This window comes from Phoxinus phoxinus, assembly GCF_949152265.1.
Source record: "Phoxinus phoxinus genome assembly, chromosome: 15".
NCBI lineage: Eukaryota > Metazoa > Chordata > Actinopteri > Cypriniformes > Leuciscidae > Phoxinus > Phoxinus phoxinus.
In genome coordinates this window covers 31,230,748-31,256,051 of record NC_136890.1, presented here as the reverse complement: position 1 = coordinate 31,256,051, position 25,304 = coordinate 31,230,748, and the positions used below count along the sequence as shown (strand labels likewise).

The window sequence follows — 25,304 nt, the reverse complement described above, 5'->3', positions numbered from 1 at the left end:
CACTAAAGAAAATGTTTAACACTAAAAATAATGTTTCCAAAATCGTGTCACTGGTTCATCAAGTCGTAACGGTGAACGGCACTTCTGCCTCCGCTTTACGACCCTATATCTGCTATAACTACTCTATGTAAGTTTGCCAGATTGGGTCGCGTTTCTGTAGTTCGAATGAGACATAAGAAAACTACAAATTTGACTTGCTTTACGTCAAGCGTTACAATAGTCATTATTTAGTTTTTCTTCGTTTCTGATGTCGATGCTTTCATGAAATCATGCAACATACTCTACCTTGTCTTTGGACATCGTTCATTCCAGAGCCGGTGCTGGATAAACAGTGAGTGTGTGTGCGACAGTAGTGGCGGGAGGCTAAATTATTTACGACAGCGGTAATGGACAATTCCGCTTCCAACCTGTAGGGACGACTGAAGAGGAAAAGTTATTTTCTTTAATGTCCTGTTATCACTGTAAAGCTGCTTTGAAACAATCTGTATTGTAAAAAAGTGCTTTATAAATATAGGTGACTTGACTTGGATGGCAGAATAGCAAAAAAATGTTGCTATGTATCTCTGGCTTTAGTTTTCTAATTCGCATGTTAATGCATTCAGGATTTAATCATAATATCAACTGTTTAATGATTTATTGTACCATTAGATTAAGTTGTCTGTATGCATGACGTTCTAGCATGACCTTTGCATCTCATTGAGCCACATTTAAAATCAAGAGGTACCTGTGTCATCCAAAAACCCACAGATTATTACATCTAATTCCAGATTTTGATTCAAAATCCAGGATTAAAAATGCCCAGAGGACACGTAAAGCCATTCACAACATGAAAATCTGATCCTGATTCATTCAATATTCTTTCTAAGATATAAAGTCAAAAATCCTCTGGGAAATTTGAATTGAAAATAAAATAAAAATGTCACTATAAATTCTCATTTACATTTCTTACACACTAGTTTGGGGTGGTTGAGAGTCCATACTCCAATTTCAATGGTATTGTCCACCCTATTTCATAATCCAGCAGACAAAAACTTGTAAGCATGTTAAAGCAAACACGATTATGTTTAGAGTTTCGTTTTAAAATACAAATGTAAATATAAACTATAAATCTAAGCCAATATTAGTAGAATGTGTATTCATTGATGCAGCTGTTCATTATAAGGAGGGCCGATATCTTACTGTGAGACAAATTTAAGCAAATTAAATTTCATGCAATCTACATTTTCATTACTAGGTCAATTCATAATGTCGGTGTGATTTATCATGCCGTAAATAATGCATTTGTGTGTATTTATATGCATAAAACCGTAAATACTGGTAGATTTAGAATGAAAATATATTTATCTGACCTTAGACACTGACCAAATGAAACGTTAAATATCATCATGTTTGCTTATCCCTTTAGAAATTGAAGATGAAAATAAAAAGTACCAAATTTCTTTAATTCAATATGTTCTCAACACCAGAAAGCACAAGTTGAATATAAATGCTTTGTGGAATATGAATACAATAATCAGCCATGACATTGTCAGCACACAATGTTTATTCAGATGCTCAACGGAGATGAAACATGTCAAGGATATGTCAAACGACTTGACAAAGTGCCTATTATTGAGTGTAACATTTCAGTTTTCTCTCTCTTTCTATGTAAAGCTTTTAGCTCTGACTGAAGACTAAAAGCGTGTGCCGTGGCAGAATGTTGTGAGCTTTTTGGCTTTGATGAGCTGTATAGATATTTCATATGGTAGTGAGACCTCTTTCTTACACTGAATGCAGGGTCGGCATACGATGACAATACACAATGAATTTTAAAAGAGCGACTATACTAAGATTGTAGAATTTCTCAGGATAAAAATCACCCCAAATTGGCATCTTAATGCAGATATACAGCTGCCACAAAATGCAATTAAACGTTTAAATCAAAAATGAAAAAGGTCTTTGCATTATTATATAACAAAATATACATACACTACAAATGATGCTAGACGATTTCTCAAAACTAACTTCACACTGAATAATATTAATTATACTACAAAAAAAGAATAATAATAATACATCTTTATAGATCCAACAAAAGCCTTACTTGTCACTGTAAAGTATTATTTGTTCGCAGTTGTAAATATAACAAAGATTATTGGAGTATGTTTTAAGTTTCAATGCGTTTCTGTTTCTTTGTAATTATTTGTGAAATTTACTTCTGAACGTTGTTCTACAAATTTTTGAAGGAAGGAAGCAAGGAAGGAAGCAAGGAAGGAAGCAAGGAAGCAAGGAAGGAAGGAAGGAAGGAAGGAAGGAAGGAAGGAAGGAAGGAAGGAAGGAAGGATGGAAGAAAGGAAGGAAGGAAGCAAGGAAGGAAGGAAGGAAGGAAAGGAGGAAGGAAGAAAGGATGGAAGCAAGCAAGGAAGGAAGGAAAGAAGGAAGGAAGAAAGGATGGAAGCAAGCAAGGAAGGAAGGAAAGAAGGAAGGAAGAAAAGAAGGAAGCAAGGAAGGAAGGAAGGAAGGAAGGAAGGAAGGAAGGAAGGAAGGAAGGAAGGAAGGAAGGAAGGAAGGAAGGAAGAAAGGATGGAAGCAAGCAAGGAAGGAAGGAAAGAAGGAAGGAAGGAAGGAAGAAAGGAAGCAAGCAAGCAAGGAAGGAAAGAAGGAAGGAAGAAAGGATTGAAGCAAGCAAGCAAGGAAGGAAGGAAGGAAGGAAGGAAGGAAGGAAGGAAGGAAGGAAGGAAGGAAGGAAGGAAGGAAGGAAGGAAGGAAGGAAGGAAGGAAGGAAGGAAGGAAGGAAGGAAGGAAGGAAGGATGGAAGGAAGAAAGGAAGGAAGGAAGGAAGGAAGGAAGGAAGGAAAGAAGGAAGGAAGAAAGGATGGGAGCAAGCAAGCAAGGAAGGAAAGAAGGAAGGAAGAAAGGATGGAAGCAAGCAAGGAAGGAAGGAAAGGAGGAAGGAAGAAAGGAAGGAAGGAAGCAAGGAAGGAAGGAAGGAATGAAGGAAGGAAAGAAGGAAGTAAGGATGGAAGCAAGCAAGCAAGCAAGCAAGCAAGCAAGCAAGCAAGCAAGGAAGGAAGGAAGGAAGGAAGGAAGGATGGAAGCAAGCAAGCAAGCAAGGAAGGAAGGAAGGAAGGAAGGAAGGAAGGAAGGAAGGAAGGAAGGAAGGAAGGAAGGAAGGAAGGAAGGAAGGAAGGAAGGAAGGAAGGAAGGAAGGAAGGAAGGAAGGATAAATTCATTCACACCAGCATGACACAACACATTATCACAGTTGGCATTAGTCATCATTGAAAACGGAGTGTTAATGGATGTGACAGTCAGAATGTGGATGCTGCCTTACGGCAAGATTTAATTCTCTGATGATGTCAGAGGTGTGACATCTCCGGATGAACATCTCCGGATGTTCAATAACACACAAATTAAAGAGAGCAGTGAGCATAAATTATCACAAAGACCAAGTGCATTCGGGGCCATGAGATAAATTAGACCTTTTTTTTCTGTCAGAAAAATGAATGCTTCTCTCAAAATACGTTGACAGAAGTTCAGTGCCGAGATCAGAGCACAAAAGTTTAATGAATCATAAACGCATTTTATTTTGCAGTAGGTCGCCTTATGCGCTTTAAAAAGTTGATCATAAGAAAGCTGCTAAGAAAATAATATTTCAGTCCTCTAGCTTTCACATTAAATTCAATGTTACCAATTTGTTGTAAATATTTGTGGAATTTACAAGCAATGTATGAGTGAAAACTGTTTCAAAGTCCCTTTTTTTCAGCGTTGATGCAATAGATTACAGTTTTTTACAATCGCTATGACAGTTTTTTCAATACATTTAACAAGTTTCCTAAACTCTTAACACGGTTAGCACAACATCCGTTTTTGTAGGCTATACAATTAACACATTTCTTGTTGCTTTGACACAAAATGCATACAGTTAACACAAATTTAAAATGCTTGAACTTCTTTTACACACAAGCTCAACCAATAACAAAACAATGTAATTTTACTGCCAAATTTACAAATGCTTTCACACTGTATGTCAGAACAGATAACATCATGTTCTAAACAAAACTTATATAGGCTAAAGTCAAAGTGAACAGCTGTTCATATTGTGAATTGAAACACAAATATATTCCCTGTATTTTATTCCATTGCTACTGAGCAACAGCTTATTGAAGTTTTGCACATATATAAATTTCAGCTGATTCCCATCCAGAAGCACACTCAGGTGTTGAGGTTCTTTCAATCGCATGACCATATGTTATAATGTATAAGAGGACTCTTTGGGCTGATCGTGTGTGGAAAAGGAACAATATAGAGCAACACAAAGAAAGAAAGAAAGAAAGAAAGAAAGAAAGAAAGAAAGAAAGAAAGAAAGAAAGAAAGAAAGAAAGAAAGAAAGAAAGAAAGAAAGAAAGAAAGAAAGAAAGAAAGAAAGAAAGAAAAAAAAAAGAAAAAAAAATGCCTGCACGGGGGAGAGGAAGACGAGGACCAGGACAAGGGAGAGGTATATCTTGCAGTAATTTCCTTTTGCAAATAAAGGTTTTACTGCAGCAATTCTGTCTTTGTCATTTTTTTTCATAAACTGTACATAAAGCTACTCTGAGATGGTCATTATTTTTTTGTATTGAATTTCTGCAGCAAAAGAAAGGAAATGCATGCATTTACTAAACTCAACAAAACAAAAATGTAGAGAAAAATGTATATTCACAGTATACTGTCTATTGTATAAGGGCAGACGTGACACATAACATAATGCAGTTTCTGTAATTTCAGCTGATGTTAGTGTTTTTTTTGTCATTGTGTTATGATTGACTAAATGTTCCTGTTGGAAGAGAACATGTGTTAGTGTTTTGAATAATTATTTGATTTTGAAACATGTTTGCAGTGTTTTGTTAGATATAGTGTATTGTGTTAGTGTATTATTGTATTTTGAAAATTAGTTTTGGAGTTTAGTTTACAATGTGTGATTTTGAGCATGAAATTAACCGTTTTGCCAATTGTGTGTTTTAGGTGTGTTGGTGTGTTAAGAGTTTAGGAAACTTGTTAAATGTATTGAAAAAACTGTCATAGCGATCGTAAAAAACTGTAAAAAACAACATTTGAAAAGGACACTACTGTTGCTTAAAGTTTGCATAAACGGACATTACGACAGTCTTTTCTTCCCTTTTGTGACGTATGTCCGAGTGAAACGGCTTCTCTAACAAGAAAAAATGTAGGGTGGGACTTGATTTTGTCTCTAGGGAAATGATGTTATGTGAGTGACAGGTTGACCCCGCCCTCACTTTAGTAAACACGTCATTGGAGAAGAGAAGAGAGGTTGCTGGAAGAGCAGTACGTTATTTTGATTTAGATTATGAAGCACATGAACTAAAAAAAAAGAAAAAAAAAAAGAAAAAAGATGTGCACTGATAAATCATAATTAATTAATATTCCATAAAACATAAAAACAGGCCATTTTGATGTCATGGTGACAAAGTATTAACCACACAGAACACATAGCATCATGGCGACGAGTTATGCATGCGGGCAAACACCTCACAGTTGCATTACACAACATGTTGTTACATGAGGGTACATTATGCAGATGTTCATTATCATACAAACATAACAAAGCAGTGACGTGACATGACCCTCCACCTTCAGAAGAGCACTGACTCCCACACACAGCCGCCTACAGGGTGCAAGGGTATTAATAAAGGGGCATGAATATGTTTGAGAGTCATAAATCCAATAGACTGGGAGCTCTGGAGACCTGCGGAGCCTGTAAATCTAATGATGGATGCACAGAGAGAGTTTTCACTCCCTTCAGCCCCTGAGTCAGCAGCTGCTCAGCCTCACAAGGCAAACGCGGACGCGAGCGGGACATACATCAAAACTAAGGTCACCCCGTGTGACTGAAGCACTCCATGTCATCTCAAGCGAGACGGCCTTAGACTCTGGAAAGAGCCGGTGGGATCTTGAGAAGCGGGTGGTGTTGGCAAATCAGCCTGTGAAAGACGCCCCCGGGGATTTTAGGTGAACATTTCAGGTGTGGAGAGAAAAGCGACAGAAGCAATGTTCAAAACCTAGTGAACTGCTTCCTTAGACTGCCTTTTAAAAGTGCTGTAAGCAATGTCAGGCATTCAATGAGTTAGACACCGTCCCACTTCAAAACCACACCCTGATAACTGATGGCAAACTGAATAGGGTGTTGAACTACAATAATCTGCTTAAGTCTCAGCTTCCGCTTCCCAAATGTGGGAATGCACCAGATGACTGACAGGCAGAAAGAAACACCAAAGTGTTTTTATTGGCTCTAAAGATATCTAAGGTATCTTGCTTCTGCAAAACTGCCAAAAAATTAGGGAAAAATGCGGACCATCCCAACATGCATTGTTTACCAAGCCAAGTGAAAAAATAAATCCAATATGCAGATGTACTTATTTCATATTAGTATAAGAAATTGATACAATTACTGACTATTTTTTTCTACGTGTGTGTGTGTGTGTGTGTGTGTGTGTGTGTGTGTTTTCAGTAATATAGGATTACTATATCAATCAACAGCAGAATGATGCGGACATCACAGTGCAACATTTTATAATTTTCACTTAAGTTTTTTATAAAATAAAATATAAATATCAGATGTGATGTCAGCATCATTTTGCTGTTGATTAACAGAAATCCGTGAGAAAATGACCCAGCACGCATTAATTTCACTGTAAATGTCTGACTACAGTAATTTATTGTAAAATAATGCTCTTTAATCCTGTAAATTCCTGGCAATTTTTTAGTGTGGTTTTGCAACTAACTAAAATAAATAAATTTAAGTTGAAAACTAAAATAAAATAAGGTATATAACAAAATTACTAAAAATGTATATCTAAAATTAAAATAGTATTTAAATAATAATAAAATAATACTGCCAGCCTCTATTGAACCTATTGACAATACGCATTATTAATAAAAAAACAAATTTTCTGCAAAAATCCTTATAATGCAAAAATTATTAGGCAAAAAGGGCATTATTATGATGAACTTATAGAAACAATTTAAGACGGCGGATGAGTCAGCAGAATTACAAGTATATTGTTCATATTTGATTCAATACCAAAACAAACTGAAAAAAGTAACTGTAAACCAACCAGTAAGACTGACTAGTTGTGTGCACATGATATATGCTTATTAGAGTACTGCTGACTTGTTAGTTTAGCACTAAAATCTATTGGAATCAGAAAATGTTCTCTATTTGTGTTGCATGCAGAGTTGCTGCCTACACATAGCCTTAGAAGGCAGCTGTCTATCTAGACACCAAGGCGGCAGACTAGGTTTTGGACCAGAGCTAAAGAGCCAGTGTAGGGTGTCAGAGAGAGTGTATGAAGAGAGTGAGACAGAGGGCTGACATTAACGATGTAATTAACACAGATAACCACAGGCTTTGCTCTGGAGAACCGTGTGTTGTTTGTTAAGGCCGGGCTTCTGCTCGGGAGCTAAAAATATCCTCGGCAGCGGGGTAGAAGGGACATACAGTATGTCAGAGCAATGAAGCGGTCCCACGTGTCAACTCTGGCCTGCTTCACAGACGGGATGTGTGGCATCAGTGACGGAGTGAATCAGACAATGAGAGTCATGAGTCAGGCAGAGCTCGTCAGACTCCGCACAGATGCCCGGCAAAGCTCTCCAGAAATATCACAAAGAAAACGTCCTCAAATGCATTCAGCTAAACATGCAGTTGATTCCAACAGACACACGCACTACAGCACGGACTACTAGCCTATTCTCAACAGATTAATGCAGCATGGAAAGCTTGAAGACGTCATATCATACATATTTCTGTTTTATTTATTCCTGAAGCCCACAGATAATGTTAGTCAAGGTTTCTTGCAGCAAAAAGTCATCATTTAGTTGTTCGTTGTCAAACACTAAGTTGCGGAATGCAGAACAGAGATGGCATTGAAATTGTTATTGCCCCACATCGCAAAATATATATATTTGTAATGTGTCCTTGAACAATCAGACGGGATTTTATTCACAAACAATCAAATGGCTTTTAGATTTTATCTAAGATTCGGTTTTATGACTGCAGGAATGTGTAGTTAAAATTCACATTCAAAGCAAAACATCATACCCACTGAATTATGTATATATATATATATATATAAAATATATATATATATATATATATATATATATATATATATATATATATATATATATATATATATATATATATATATATAAAGTATGACAGCTATTGGTAATACAAAGTAACTACATGGGTTACGGTTAGGTTCAGGAGTAGGTGCAGGGTTAGTACCTACATTACCCAGTTCTTGTAATTGCTATAATAAGTACATGAGGAATATGACTGTAAAATAAAGTGCTACCGAATGTCATGGCAATTGACCCTTCGCAGGGAGCTTGATTGACAGGTGATCTGACCAATCATACTTCGCCATCCGCCATTTTGCCCTTTAGTTACTGTTGCTATGACCGACGACAAGCCACGCCGCTATCATACACACAACATGTTGTCACGCAGTGAAAAATACATCGCGGAGCAGAGAGGACACTGACAACACACTGACAGACAGAGCAGACCAGGTTACTTTTGATATTAAACAGTCTCAACTTTCACATTTGGTCAAATGTAAACAATAAATACCGTTTTGTGGCTCTTTAACGTGTCTGACAGAGTCTAAACCGATCATCTCTTCCTTCTAGTTCATTTATAGCATGATCAAATGAACATAAATGAACATAAGGTGGAATGTTAATTTAACTGTGGAAAGACGTCAGTTCACACCGTTTTTCAAGTTCAAATCCACAACGTTAATCTACTAATGTTAACTCTCCTGACTGCTTTGTCAGACAAAAATGGCGGATTCGGTGGATGGCGGATTATGATTGGTCCGATCGCCTGTCAATCAAGTGAATGTAAACAACAATCTGTAGCCGCTGGTGAACTTTGCATGTAAAGTGGATAAAACTTCATTTCTGTATTGCATCCTAGGTTTTCAAAGTCTTGTATTTCACAAGACCACAAAGTTTGTTTGTTTTCCATGATATGACCTCTTTAATATTACTGACATTAATATTTTGAGGGAAAACTGGGTCATAGATAGTTTTTTCGCGGCATGCTGTGCTAGAATATAACCCGTTCTCCTGCTGGCAGTGTAGGCTGGCCTTTTTCTTCCCTGATCATTAGATACATTTACTTACACTGGGTCACTAGTGTTTGAGCAGCGTGAGACGCGGCTTAATGTAGCCAGCTGGCACTGCGGCATTAGAAAAATGATACCGAGCAAAGAAGCATGAACTAGACTGCTGTTTAGAACATATAAAGTAATCAGAGAAAACAAATACGTGCCATTTAAATGACATTGATGGATGGAATTGATTTCTCTATAATGAGGACATAATGCGTATTAGCCGTTTGTTGTGGAGTGTATTTGATCTCCATGTGTTCAATACATCTACTCCTTCCATGTGGTTTATGTCCACTTAATGAAAAGAGGCCATTTTTTAAAAAAAAATATCCATCCATCAATGACACTGAAGACTGGAGTAATGATGCTGAAAATTCATATTTGCATCACAGGAATAAATTACATTTTAAAATATATTCAAAAAGAAAATGGTTGTAATAATATTTCACAATAATACTGTATTAATGATGAAATAAATGCAGCATTGGTGCGCATAAGATATCGTTATTACTCTAAACTGTTGACTGGTACTGTATATACATATTTAATGATAAATAGTCAGATTTGAGTAAAATCTATATAGTGTAGTTCTATGCATGGATGCACAAATAATATTATTTTTAGTTCTTTCTTTCTATTAGTCAATAAAGACGGTGATTCATTACTTAAGAGAATAATGAGCTCACTTCCCGTTCACTGATTTCATAATAGGTCATCTAAGAGTAGAACAAACTGGCAGATACTTCAGAAAAGTAGGATATTTCCCCAGCATTTCCATGCCGTTCCCTTGGGCTTTAACAAGGTGGAGGATCTTATAAAGTATGAGGAGAAAAAAAAACACACTACCGGACTCATTAATCACGAAACACAAAAATAGCCACTTTGATCTATTAGTTGTTGATATATATTACATTTATTTATAATTTAGTTTTGATTCCACTGCTTCTTCTCTATGATAGCGTCAAGGCCAGAGTTACCTTGTTTAATTTGGTGTCTTAAAATAAAGTAACCAAACCATGCGCAGAGTAAATGAAGCTGAACCCCTGGGGAATGTTGTGCGGATTTGCAGCTCGTCTACAGGCCCTTTCTGATGTACGCTGTGCAGAAGGTACATACAGTACAAGTATCAAAAATTAAATCTGTCTACAGTCACTCAACAAGAAAGAAACATAATTAATCTTATGATCTGTGCTTGTCACTAACAAAACATCTTAAGTTCCTCCTAAATCCATAATTGTCAAAGAAACACACACAAAAAAACACATGTACTGTAAATTGAGGTCCATCCTATTTCACCAAGGTCCACTCATCACTTATTATAAAATCAGGAAATTATTTTTTACACAATCAACAGCTTATCTATTCAGCGTAAATTATTCAAACAATGTCCCTAGCAAGTCCCTGTCAAGCTTTGGGCACAAGTGAAAATCACTGGTGACTTGTATGACTAAAAGGGCTGAATTCTGGCATAAAGACTTCTCATCCCTGATTAGCTGTACCCGGTCCACTTCCACCACTGCCACGGGCCACCAGCTAATGAGCTCTCTGGCACAGGCCTGTCTCATGATAAACCTGTTGATGAGGAGTGCATGTGGCAGATGTGGAAGATTCGGAGGGAATCACGGGTCTTGTGAGGGCACTGAAGCTGGCCAGCGTAGAAACAGGGGTAATGAGATGCAAATCATAACTCAAAACATTGGCTTGTCACCTTTGCATTTGTGAAGAAGTCACTGCAGACATTTCACAGAGTGCGTTGGGGATGCCCTCATGATAAATTAAACTGCCCCTATAGTGCTATATATACTAAAGGTTCCTAATTGTGTCTCCTAACAGGTTTACAGGCATCCAAGGTCAAATAGCACTTTCATTTTATCATAATATACACTTCACCTAATTTCTCAAAAAGTCTGAAAAAGGTTAGTTCGAAGATTCAGTCTCTCCTAACCCCTCCTTTCCGAGAGTCTACGCTCTGATTGGTCAGATGGCCAGTCTGTTATGTTTGGTCGACAGCTTACAGTGTGTGTCAGAAATACTTCCTCAGCTCTTGAATACACAGTGATATGAACGATGTCGTTTGTTGAACGAGTCCTCATCCTTTTGAAGTGCAGCAAAGTGGATTCGCAACACAGAAAACAGCATCTTCTCGCTTTGCCGACAATACGAACCAAAGTTTTGGTCTCAGCTACAACTACAGTTTTTGAGGGCGGCTCAAAGTAGATGTAGTTTGCGGGCAGCCAATGAAAACCATAGACTGGCATTATGCAAATCTGTTAAATGTTACGTATGTAACAGGAAGTGAGACTGGAATTACTGATGACTTGCTTTAGCCGTTCAGAATTGATTTTTTCTTTTAGGAGACAATAACTTTATTTGTCGTGGACTTTGATCTTTAAAACTTTGCAGACCGTTTACATATAAACAAATAGCTACACTGCATGAACATTTATATTCGAAGGGCACATTAAAGTAAAAATGATTTATAAATAACCTAAATTATTATTTTAGTTTAAAAAAGCACAAAGTTTCGTTCAGGGATGTGTTTAGTATTTGAATTACGTACAGTATTTCACATGCAACTCATTAATCATCATATTAGAATGATTTCTGAATGATCACTGAAGACTGGAGTAATGATGCTGAAAATTCAGCCTTGGTCACAGGAATAAATTACAATTTAAAACATATTCAAATAGTAAACAGTTATTTAAAATAATAATAATATTATTTCACAATATTACTGTTTTTACTGTATTTTTTTTTTATTATCAAATAAATGCAGCATTGGTGAAGTTAACATATCCTTTTCAAAAGCATAAAAAAAAATCTTACCATCCCCAAACTTTTCATAAAAACTATAAGAAAAAGTTTAAAGTTTAAATCAGACAAATCCTCCATTTGAGGGCATCTACATATCCTGCGTTGGAAAAATGATGTGTAAATAAAGCAATACACACAAACACACATGCTGACTGGCTGATTATAGTGAACTTACAGGCGTGCAGGTAATGCGTTATAAATGCTGGCGTGAAGGTTAAATCAGCTTGCTTGCTTCAATCAATAGGATTGCCTGCAGAAGATAACAACAGATGCAGACGGAGATGGTTTGTCTCTTTTGTGATGAGAGCTCAATAAAAAGGCACATTAACGCAGTCTTAAATGCATTCAACATGCTCACAACAAAATTAATTATTTGTATATTCCTGTTATTGCTAACAGCATTAGATAATGTGCGCTGGTTTTGGAAACATTTTTCTTTTTCTGGCTTAATCAATGTTCTTAATAATAATGAAGAGAATTAAGTTGAAGCCAATGCCTAGGAGTGTATGTTGAGCCATGGTTAATGCCATTCCCTGATCCTTTCAGAAGCAATGTAAATATAGCCGTGCCAACACTACACTAACAAGAGAATTGGGGTGAGAGAGAAAGCGGAAACAATGGAGAACAATTTAAGTGGCTCAACACAGCTGTTTGACATTACACCCTCATCAGTGTCTTTTTGTTTTACAGTATTTTGCAGGATCAGCAGCATCCGCGAGGGAGTGAGTCAGCAAGAGGACAAATCTCAATATCTGTCACTGTTACGCCTCCACTATCACTAATACACATCTGCTGTCCTCCTACTGCCAGACTGCACTTCACCCAACGTTCCCTTACAACAAAAATACCATGGTAAAAACTAAAACAAATAACACAGGGATTAGGCACTTGTTTCATTAAAGGGGTTGTTGAGTATGATTTCACTTTTCTAACTTTAGTTAGTGTGTAATGTTTCTGTTTGAGCATAAACAACATCTGCAAAGTTACAACGCAAAGGGAGATATTTCGTTTTAAAGAAATTGCTTTTTAAGGAATACAACAAACGGCTGGTAGGGACTACACAACATTCCTCCCGGGTTAGTGACATCATAAACCACACCCCCGGAACACGACAGAATATTCTAATCAATGACTATAGAAGATAACTACACATAAGCTACATACATTCATCAACTAACCATTCAGAAATGTTTTCACTTCTTCTTGAGTCACTCCATCTTTCTGACTCTGGTTTGAACATTAAAGGCTAAACTTTTTTTAAATGTTCAGTGAGTGTGTGTGAGGTAATCGAAGCCATAGATATCCATATAAGGCGTCTTAAGGCAGAGTCTCGAACGTCATCACCAGCGGCCATCTTGTCACAGGCAAGCTTTCTGGCGAGCTCTGTAGTATCTGAAGTAAGGTGAGTGATCTTCACGAACACAAATACTCTTATCTCACTGAAATATTGACGGATTTACAAACGGTTTGGTTTCTTACAAACGTTATTAGCGTGGATATAATTCTGGATGCTTGAACATGTTGAAATATATAATATAATTAGCCACAATATAATTATTCATAAGTATGCAGTGTCATAACTACATCTCTGAAGTTTATAACAAACCAACCCGTTTGAAAATCGGTAGAAAATTTAGCAAGTTATGGTTATTTAAAAAGTACATGCACCATTAAAACACAATGTTACGAGTGAGCGAGCTGACTGTGGCAAGATGGCCGCCGTGTGCGGACGTCGACCTCCATTGGCCAGCAGCGCGGACAAGACATCTTTATTATATGATATAATGCCGGGAGCAGCAGCTCATTTGCATTTAAAGGGACAGACACAAAACAAGGTGTTTTTGCTCATCCTCAAAAAGTGACTTTAACATAAAAATATCTGTGGGGTATTTTGAGCTAAAAATTAACATACACACTCTGAGGACATTAGAGAATTATTTTACATCTTGAGAAAAGGGCATTATACCACCACTTTAAAAAAAAAAAAAGAGAAAAATTATCCGAAAATGTCTGAAAGGACATCCCATTGATGTTACTTTAACTTTATAGGACACATATCAGTAACTCTGATAGAAACTGGTAAGTTTAAGAGACACTAGATTTAAGATACAGTAATGTCTGTATCTCCTCTTCATTTCATTCAATTTAATGTACAAATGCTGTAATTATTCTGAAATTAATATTTTCTCCAAATTACCGTGTATCTAATTAGTGAGACTTCATTAGTTAGTTATTTAATTTCAGTAATGACTTTTAAAGAAGAAACTCCCCGACAAATCATTCTGAGTATAGGCTACTGAATTAATTCGTTCCATTTAAAAAATAAATAAAAAATCGTATATATGATGGACACATCATACCCTACACTACAGCCTTTATAAATAGCATGACATCATTGATTCCAACATATGGTGTTGCTTCACCACCCATGTCTTTTTCAATTCCCACTTTTTGATGCAGGTTCCTGGGCCAAATGGACATCTCATTGAGATGTTATGTTCGGTCAGTACTCTCAGGACCTGATCTGTGAGTTTCTCCAAGTCCTAACACACACGGATCCTCACGAGAGACCCGCACGGCTGCCTGGACTCACTTTTTCCCAGTGATGTGCTTTTCTTTTCTTTCTTTCATCTTTTTTTTTTTTTTTTTGGAATAAGAGTAACATATATGTTACAATATATGTAACAATATATATATATATATATATATATATATATATATATATATATATATATATATATATATATATATATATAAACTTCAGCTGACAGACTGGGTTGAAGCTGGTCAAATATTTCAATAATGTCTTATGCAAATATATGCCAAACAGATCGCACATAAATTTGGAACAACAAATTCCCATGCTCAATTACATCATGTCATTGCTAAAATAATAATCAAGTGTGGTAACTGTCAAATATGAAAACCTACAGTGAAAAGACATACACTATCAGTCAAAAGTTTGAAATAACTAAGATTTATGTTTTTGAAATAAGTCTCTTATGTTCAGGTGGAATTTAGTTGCTCAAAATACTGAAATATCATTGCAATTTTAAATAACCGATTCCGATTTAAAAACATTTTATATAAATGTAATTTATTCCTGAGATGCAAAGCAAAATTCTTCAGAGTGTCAACAAAGTCAGTGTCACATGATCCTTCAGAAATCATTGTAATATGCTGATTTCCTGCTCAATAAACATTTCTGATTATTATCAATGTTTAAAACAGTTGTGCTGCTATATATTTTTATGAAAACGTTGATGCACATTTCAATATTTTAGGGTAAAATTTAAAAAGAAAATGAATTCATATTTTTTTATATGTATTTACTTTTAAGCAGCATAAACTATTTTTTAGACTGATAATAATAAGAATCATTATTAATAATTGAGCACCAATAATAATTGATAACAATTGAGTGTCAAATGCATGTTATAATGATTTATGAAGAATCATGTGACACTGGAAACTGTAGAGTAATGATAATGGAAATTCAGTTTGCATCAGGAATAAATAAAAATGTATTCAAAGAGAAAAAAATATATATTTTAAATTGTAATAATATTTCACATTATTGCTATTTTTAATGCATTTTTTTTATCAAATAGATGCAGTCTTGGTGAGCATAAGCTTATTTCATAAAAAATCCATCATTCCACACGTTTGCCAGGTAAAAGAATACATAATAATTTTCAATATAGTACAAATTCAAATTCAACCCAACTGACTGGCTTCTTCAACATTTTTGGTAAACCGCCTCGCCACTAAACGCCACGTGATTGGTTATTTTGCTTGTCAGTCTGAAATGGTCTACTGTAAATGGGTCAGTGTATGGCAAAATACTGTAATATGGACCAAACGTGAAACTAAGCGTAAACTTTATGCAATAAATAATCTTTGTTTCAAGCTTCTATCCATAATAACATTTCAATTGTAGCCACTATCCATCATTGTTTTTTGACCTCCTTCTCAGATATCACTGTTTGACCTCTTCTGCCCATATATTCCCCACTGGACAATAAACCGTGGCCTTAGTGTGAACGGCATCATACAGTGCTCCGTGGACGTGGTTTTCCACAATCCTCATCTTCAGATTAAAAAAGACATTTAATCACACTATCAGAGACAGTCTAAGCCCACAATCTGGTCCTGAAAGAGAGAAACTGTGCTAATCCCATGAGTTTCAGCATTAGGGCAGATTTCAAGATTTATAATATTGACCACTTCTGTCTCCCGCTCATAAATCCCTGCCTGCATATCCCTCTCAGTGACGGCTGCGTTAGAATTAAGATTTCATTAGGTCTTAAGGCAGAGCCTCTCTGACAGAAATCTTTCCCATCTGGCAGTGTGACACATGACCACAGACTTTCCCTGTCTGTCTGTCGGACTCTTTCACACGCACGTGTGCATGCAGGCTGGACTTTTACTGCGAGGCCTAATGCACAAACACCAATGGTGTTTACAATAAAGCCCCGCCAGATTGCACTGCCCAAATCATTTTGCACCACGCTCCCGAATTAATTGTGCAAGGAAATAGATTCACTTAATGCATTTCAGTTCCTGCAAATCTCAAAAGGCCGTCGTCCCACTGAAACAACATGATTTTGGTCACTGTAAAATATTATGTGGTCAATAAATCATGGAAACTGAAATTTCAACAGAATTTTAGGAGTTAATTTTAATTTTAATATTTTATAAGTGTTTTCATTGCTTTGTATTGCCAATGTGTGAACAGCTTGTAACAAATCTTTTAATTATCTTAATAAAAATTAAAAATTAAAAAAACTCCAGTAGACTGATTTTTATGTGAAGGACTCGGGATGCCCGAGTCCATGACATTTATTCTATAACATATGAAACGAATGCTTATACAATGTTCAGGATAATGCTTTCAATAAGTCATGCAAAGAAAAGGGATTCATTCAAACTGTACTCTCACATGGCCAGAACAATATAAAAGTTTAAAATATAGTTAATAATCAAACTATCATAACAGTGAAGTTTTAAATACCTAATTTCACGACATGATGCCGGTGCAAAGATATCCACATCTCCACGATCAGATGTTTTCTTAACTGCCGTTTTCACTTAAAACATCATCCTGGTTTCACAGACCAGGTTTAACCCATAGTGCCAGACTAAAATGCATGCTTGCACTTATTTAACTGAAAGCAACTTGCACTGAGATATCTAAAAATATGACACTGTCATTTTTTTTTTTCAAGGTGCACCCCAGTAATGTTTTTTTTTCTTTTTTTTCTAAGGCATATTTATAAAATCTGCTTAAATGCCGTAATTGAACTAAGGCCTAATCCTGGCTTAATCTAAGCCCTTCTATGAAAAAGGGCCCATGAAACACATTTGCTTGCACAATTATCATGAATAACGTTCAACATTCACAATATTTGGCTTTGCATTTGCAAAGGCAAAGTTTAAACAATGCCGTGATTTGAAGTGGCCTAAAATGAATGCCAGAAAATGTGTTTTTGCCGTTCACAGGCACATAATCTGATCTAGGGCAGATGACTGGGACAAAAATATTGAAAATGACTGACAGAATAAATTCAGCTGCAAATGTGTCACTTAAAAACAAAGGAGCCAAATCATATGTAGGTTACAGATGTGTGCCGAGCGAAACGGTCAAGGTCACGGTCATGTCCAGCAAGTTGTAGCACACAGTGGGATTCTTCCAGTCTAATAATAGAAAATATGACTGGCCTTATTAGTGTTACGAACCATCACGCAGCTCTGGAAGAGGTCTTGCCTCTTCTTTATTAACCTGCGGACACCGAGCAGAAATGAGCCAGAACAGAAGTAAGGTGAGAATGAGCACGCTGTCGGCCTGGTAATTGCAGATGGCCCTTGATTAATGATTTCGCGTGGACGTGAGTTAGAATTAGAGCTTCTTGGCGAAGGAAGTCTGTTAAATTAGCTGAACTTGCACTCAGGCTCATTATTATCCATCCAGCTACAGAACGATATTCTTTGCGAGAAAAAAAATGGCATAATGATTTTGTTGGGAAATGTTACCATCATTAGCACGGTTTGAGAAGGGGCCGTCTTCGCTCGATTCAAGGCCCGTCCCCTTGAAGTCGCTGACTCGGACTCTTTTTCCTCTGTGATCTTCTGCTCTGATTATGACAGGTGAATGTCCGGTTCTGTTCAGCCTTCTCATTCTGGCTTTAAACTCTGATCTTTTGATATTATGAGAACAAAGTTTGGCTTTCATCTTCTTGGCTTTAATAGAGTAACTACAGCTTATGTGTTGAAGACTAGACATGTTAGCTTTATCAGTAATTAAATGGTCAAAGGGGGCGTATTAATGGTTCTTGAGACATAAGTGCTGTTTTTGCTAAATATATAATAGTATATTTCCAGAGGAAAACAGTACTGCACAGATATCTCACTTCCACAGCTCTAAAGCTTTTAAAGATCTTAAGTAGATACAAATGAGTCAATATTTATTGCAGAGCTATACAATTAATGTGGATAACAGCTCAGATCATTTTACTTAAAATCAGAGAATTTGACTCAAAATGTATGTAAAATGTACTCAGAAATCTGAGCACAGTTTGAGGCATTGTTGAGATCTCTTCTGAAGTGAAATACTGTGCCAGTTTTCTCAGTAGAAACAGCAAAATTAATTTAAATATCAAAAATCAACCATAAACTGATATTATACCAATATATTGTGCATAAATGTTGTGCATATAATCAATGTTATCATTAATCAATACATTGCATTGGTCTTTTCAGTGCATCTTAAAAATTAGCAAACATATGTGACTGTATGGCTCTCATGGGCAGATGTGTCTGATGTCCTAGACCTTTCATTTGTGAAATATTTACCATCGACTCCCTATGGCATTTCGTCAGAATTTTGGGGGATTTATTTGACGTTTCTTTGATATCCAAGGCCAAATGCCTGATATTACCCAACGGAGAAGGAACTTCCTTTCATAGTGCTCAGAGGCACCATAACATGTCAAACAATATTAATCCCCACCATAAGATTGATTGCACAGCAAATAACATAATTTCCAGCTTGCTAAATATCATTTAACAAACTTAACACTTCATATTCACTTTGCAGGTTGTCTTAAAGAACCATTAAATAGCAGTTAAGCACGTCTTCTTATCACGATTAAAGATTGAACTGAAAAATATTGGAAACCTGATGCAAAGCAATATGACAATGATTAGCAGGGCTCAACAATAACAATATTTTTCAATCCATTCCAAATGATGCTTCCAAGACTATCACGAGTCATTCTCGCAATTTCAACAAAATCTCATCTTTGTCAGCCAGACAGATAATATTACCATGCCGACACATTTAGATCAGCAGAAATTGCAAAACAGCAGTGCAACAGAAAAAACATACAAGGCAAAAATGATGATTCACGAATGCAATAACGCTGGAAACAGAAACACAGGCCCAAGCGGGGAAAATGACACATCAAAATCACAACAACCTGACCAAAATCAATGGTCCCAAACAATGGCAAATCAATTCAAATGGTTTAAAAAAAATATCAACACAATATAAAAATGAAATATATAAAACTATATGCATACATTTCAAAATATGATTTTTATTTAGCCAGCTAACCGACTAGCCAGCTAACTAACTACTTGTAAAGAAAGAATGGGGACACAATTCTAAAAGTTAAACAATGACAAGATCATAACTCACATGATTCTGCGCTGTATTGTACTCCAGAATATATTGTCACTTATTCCCATATGGAACAATCCCTCCTTTTCTCTTTCCAAAACATGTTTGTTTGCTTCTTTCCAACAGCTGCAGGTGATAATGCTGTGACTGGTGATAAAGCCAGCCAATCAGAATTTAGCCCCTCATATTTGATTGGCTGAAAGTTTTCCACACAACTGGGCTGTGTCTAGCACCCTAATTAAAAGTTGGGTTTTACTGGTTAGCATGGCCCAGTTATCCCTTACTGGTATATGCGATACTTTTCTCTACTGACAGCGATTCAGAAGCAGTCATATTCTAACAATGTTTTATTCATTATTACTGCTAGCACCATATAAATTATAAATATTTAATTCTATTATAGTTGCTTTGCTATGTATGTATTTATGCACAGAATTCTATGCAAATGTGGTCATCAGAATACTTTCAGATAAACTTTTTTCAAAGGCAAAATTTATTTCATTTTGCTCAGAATGAATTATTCTTTGCAAGACAATTTCTCTACAAAACCAAGCTCATGTTCATGTGAAATACCATTTTATGCGCTATGCCATTCTCACATATAAAATGCGTTTGTCCAGTCATTACGATGTGTGTCAGTACATGCTGTTGGCTACAGGGGGAAAAAATCAGGTCACTCTAAGCAGTTCAAACCACATGCAGGTTTTGCAGTATGGCCAGGTGGCAGAGCCAGAGGTGTCAGGTGATCCGACGTCACCCCTTTACTCGCAGGCTTTAGCCCATAATGAGATAATAATGCATCCTCCAGAGCGGACTCTGCCTTTTCCGAGCAGTTAACACCACGCTTTTACACCCATAAAGAATGTGGAGGTCAAACAAACAGCAGAACAAATAGTGCATTCATCATTATCAGTGTAAAATCCAGCGGGCTGCACCACAAGCTATTGGCGCACATGCAGTGAAATGTACAAATCCAGAAGCAAAACGTTTTGCCTGGAAATTGCTCTTTGAGTTTGAATTATAAGACAGATGAGTCTGGCCTCAAGTCTGCATCTGATATGGAAAACATTCATCAAAGGAAGACCGGGCAAACAGCATCTATTATGGCACTATAGACTTCTGCGAAGTTGCGCTCGCACTTCTATTTCCACCTTCTTCAGAGTATCACATAAATCTTGCATTGCATTGCATCATACGAACAAACACCACAGAATGTAACCGTTAGCGACATTTATATTCAAACCCAAAAATAATCTCCTGGGGTAAAACAAGAGAACTTGGACTGAGGCACAAACGTGTTGCTCTGAATAATGTTGAGTTAGTGCAGTGTCTTAAAAAAAAAAACATAATTCAACATTTTAACACACATCTCACAGTCAAATTCAATAAACAATCAGGCAGTCAGTCAATACAGAGAGGTTGGGTAACTTTTATATCAAATTAACAATTAAAATGCATGAAAAAGTCTCATTAATTTGTGAATAGTTTTATCGACCGTTGTTTCAGAGGCTATCATGAACTATTTAAGATCGCATGTTTCCAGCTCCACAAATAAAACAGAACTTTTGCACAAGCGTGAATAAAATATCTCTACGTTCCTAATGTGATTGAAAACCCACAAGTTAAATTTTCCAATCTGGGTAGATTAATCCATGTGATATGCTAGATCAGGAAGAATTACTGCAAGAGTGATTTGATTATGGTAAGGGGGAAAAAAATGAAAATTTGACATTGTTTATTGATATGCCTATGATATTTATGAGGCTCCATAAATAAAGCACAGGAAGCATGCCAGACAGACGCGGCCATGGCCGGTTTGCATATAGAAAGTGACGAGAAATGTGCCCCGCATGCTCACTGCTGTCCTCATTGAACATAAATCGCACGATCCAGAGAACTTCATGTACATTCCGGCTCTTAAAGTTGTTGGACGGGTAATCACAGGTGAGTTGAAGCCGTTCCACACTGATCACGAGTGACTGAATACAAGCGGATAGCACCTAATTGCTTTAAAAGTGGGGTGAGAATGCATCTAAGAACATAATGGATTCTATCCACACATATAGACATGTTAATAACTCTTCTGTCCATTACCTGCAATCGTTAAAGGATTGAACATCTTTGGTTAATGCAATTGTAAATGCAGTCCAGTTATGTAGAATGTCCAGATCCAGTCTAAATGAAATGTTAATGCTCTATAAGGGACAGCGTAGAAGAAGAAAGAAAGGTCTAAAGCATGATGGCTATAGCACACATTCTACGACTAGTTTAAATTGATCTGTGCTGTATGAACTGAACTGCAAAGGACATTAGTTGACTGTCACATCATCGGTATGCGAATGCTTTGCCGGTCCTTTTTTCGTTGTAAATCACTAATGTTTGGGCTGTCAATCTCTCTCGGGTGATGAAAATGGTATAACATCGAGGTACTGTGCGGTTGCAGAGCGAAACACGGTTGAGTGTAAAACTCATATTGAGTGTTCGATGAGGAGAAAGAAGAAAAAAAACTGGACTGGAGTTTTTGGCTGCATATCTGAGAGGATTAAAACAGCAGGAGGTGCCCTAAATAGTTCAGAATAAAAAGTAAATCCTTAGAAATGCAATTTAAACAGTTTATTGTATCATTGTTGTTTGCTGATGAAAATGTTCTATATTTTGTCATGTCAAATTATTTAAAGTCCATTTCACACGAATGTAATTTTATTGAAAAAATTATATTAAGGTTGACAATGTGTAAAATGTTAAAACTTTAACCAAATGTTTAATCACTTTGAAAAATGAAATATGTATTTATTCAATAAGCATACAGAAAACACATAAAATGTATCAACATAAAATATGACATGTGAAAAGTGTGCCTGTGAAAGCTGTATGTTCACGTACCAAATTGTATTAATTTTCTGTTTTAGCACATGCTATAACTTTCCCCATTTAATTTAGCAATTAATTTTTTCCTCTCTTAAAAAAAATCATATTTTCATCAACAGTTTGAAAAAAATCAGAATGAATTCACTCTTAAAAATAAAGGTTAAAAGGGTGTTTTCCCAGCGATGCCATAACCATAGATGGCTCCCCAAAGAACCTTTCCGTGAACAGTTGTTAAAATCTCTTTTTTTTCTTAGTGTGAAGAACATTTTAATATTTTTTCTACTATAGAGAACCTTTTGTGCAATGGAAAGGTTTCATGGATGTTAAAAGGGGCTTTTGCACCAGAGCAGAACATTTTTCCAATAACTATTGCCAGAATTACCCACTTTTTGGCGTGTCCACACCACAGGAACTGGGAACGATTTTATAGGAACACCTTTTGGGGGGACTAAATTAGCTCGATCTTTAAGTAGGGTCAGACCCAGCACAATAAGAACTACCAGTGACGTAAGTGTATGTTGATAAGTGTATGTTGATAAGTGTATGTTGATAAGTGTATGTTGATAAGTGTATGTTGATAAGTGTATGTTGATAAGTGTATGTTGATTGTCTAAACGCATACCATACAATGTAAACACCCGCCATTTAAAAAAAGCAGTGTAAACACACTCATATACACTTACACATAGTTTATACTTACTCCACAAACATGAAAAAGTGCGATAGATGGACTGATGCCAAAGCCCAGGTACTTCTCAATCTTTGCTACGGTGTTGTTGACATTGTTGAATGCCACGCTTAAAAGATGCCGCTGTAGGCTGGCTTACGTCACTTCAGAGTTGCGAAAACTGGCGGTGCGAATGCAACCAGGAAAATGGCCCTAGTTCTCGAAGGATCCGCTCTGATGGCTAGTAGGCCTGGAAGTGGAACACATATGTTCTTCTTCTTCTTCTTCTTCTTCTTTCAATTTAGTGGCGGTTGGCAAGCAAATGTATGCATTTCCGCCACCTACTGAGAGATGACTGGTATGTTCATTCCTAATCCCCTGTCATGTTTGACACAAACCAGAACTCTACATCAGATGCTAATGGCTAGTATGGCAATGCCGCTTAATATGGTTGCGTTCATACAGCATTTGTTTTTCACCAGCGTGACAAACCCATTCTATAAACGAACTTTCAGGACTCTTTTTTAGGACTCACAACCGAATTCTCGACAACGACGCACTGGACAACTAGTTGTCTGTCACGTCATATAATGTGAGAGCCACAGTAAAAGCACTTAAAGGTTCTTCATAGAACCACCGATGCCAATAAAGAACATTTATTTGAACCTTTTTGAGTGTAGGAGTTTGTTAATCAAGGACATGTTCCTACTTGGTTCAAAGACAGCAAGCATTGTGTGTATGGCTAAGGGCATGATGACTTTATTTCTACTTGTGCCCCATATTCCTCACTTTTTTATGTTCCATAATTGGAAGTACTATATGAAACCGTGCTCTGCTCCAGCATAAGTAATCTCCATACTGAGAGAGAGAGAGAGAGAGAGAGAGAGAGAGAGAGAGAGAGAGAGAGAGAGAGAGAGAGAGCTGGAAAGAGTCTCTTGGGAGAAGGCGACAACCAGCTGTGCGCTACATAATGGTGGAGAGCAGTTTCCAACTCCCACAATTAACACTGTTTAATTAAGGTGGGCTGCTCCTGCAGTCTGAGGAGGGTGCCATTAGTAGGGTGGAGAGGAGAGGACTCAGGAGAGACAGAGCTGAGAGCAGAAACCATCTGCTGTGTTGGTTTAGCTGGAGCTCCGAGAAGGTTTTCAGTAAGGTTTTTTCTTTTCTTTTGGTACTGTATAAAACCACAGAGCAGGATTTGAAACACTTTCGATGTATTTTCACAATGTTTGCACAGTTTACACCAAGTGAGAGCCGTTTTCTTGGCCGTTCACATGACTTTATCATTAGTGAGAAACTGTTGTGTGACAAGTGTGGTTTTTTATCTAGCTAATTTGTCACCTGATGGTATATGAGGTAATTGGAACGCACAAGGGAATATTTGTAGGAACTAATGACAGACTTCAAGCATGTTTGCGCTGGGTAAACAGGAGTATGCTAAAGATTTAATAGCTTAAAGATTGTCTAGGTGTTGAAGACTTAGAGAAGGTGTTATAGTGAATGTATAATTGGCTGGAGACACAAAGGCTGTGGATCTTGCAGAGTCAGACTATCACCATTTTGGTTCATGCTGCAATGTATTCAGGCCAAAATACACCCGGTTAGACACGAAGGAAAGGCTTTAGTGACATGGAAAGTGGCCAATCACAGTTTGCAGGAACCCTGGACATAAACTGTGGCCACAGACACACTGCAATCTGTTCACACACTTTCTGACTAATGCATTGCATTGAAAAATAACCAGTGAAGATTTTACCATGACTTTTCCAGTCATTGGTGCTGCCAGGATGATAATTATTTGTATTAACTAATTTAAAGTGATGACACTCAGAAAAAGTAATTGTTCATTGTTAGACCAGGTTAGGTCAGGTCAATTAAATAACTTTTGAATTTAGTCATGTAAATGATTAAATATTGAAATGAACCTTACCTAAGATAAATAGATGCTTTAGAAGTATTTTTCATTGTTAGGCCAAGTTAACTAGTAACTCAACTGGAACCTTGGTATAATTTATAGCTTTCCGTGACGTTTTAGGAAGTCACAATAAATCTGAAAATGGATATAACCACAGGAGTGGGATTGTTATTATTTGAAAACCTTTCCTTCTCTCAT

At 36.7% G+C, this 25,304-nt stretch overlaps 1 protein-coding gene across 2 annotated transcripts in view; it reads right to left on the bottom strand.

Annotated features, from left to right (window-relative positions):
- LOC307012352 (leucine-rich repeat transmembrane neuronal protein 4) overlaps positions 1–19,811 on the bottom strand; it is a 177,100-nt gene extending 157,289 nt beyond the window's left edge. The window contains exon 1 of one of the 2 annotated variants that reach the window (XM_079638904.1): positions 19,675–19,811. The gene's annotated coding sequence lies outside the window, so the exon portion shown is untranslated. The remainder of the gene's footprint in view (positions 1–19,674) is intronic. The other variant, XM_079638902.1, reaches the window with a different exon arrangement.
- Between the last annotated feature and the right edge of the window lie 5,493 nt (positions 19,812–25,304).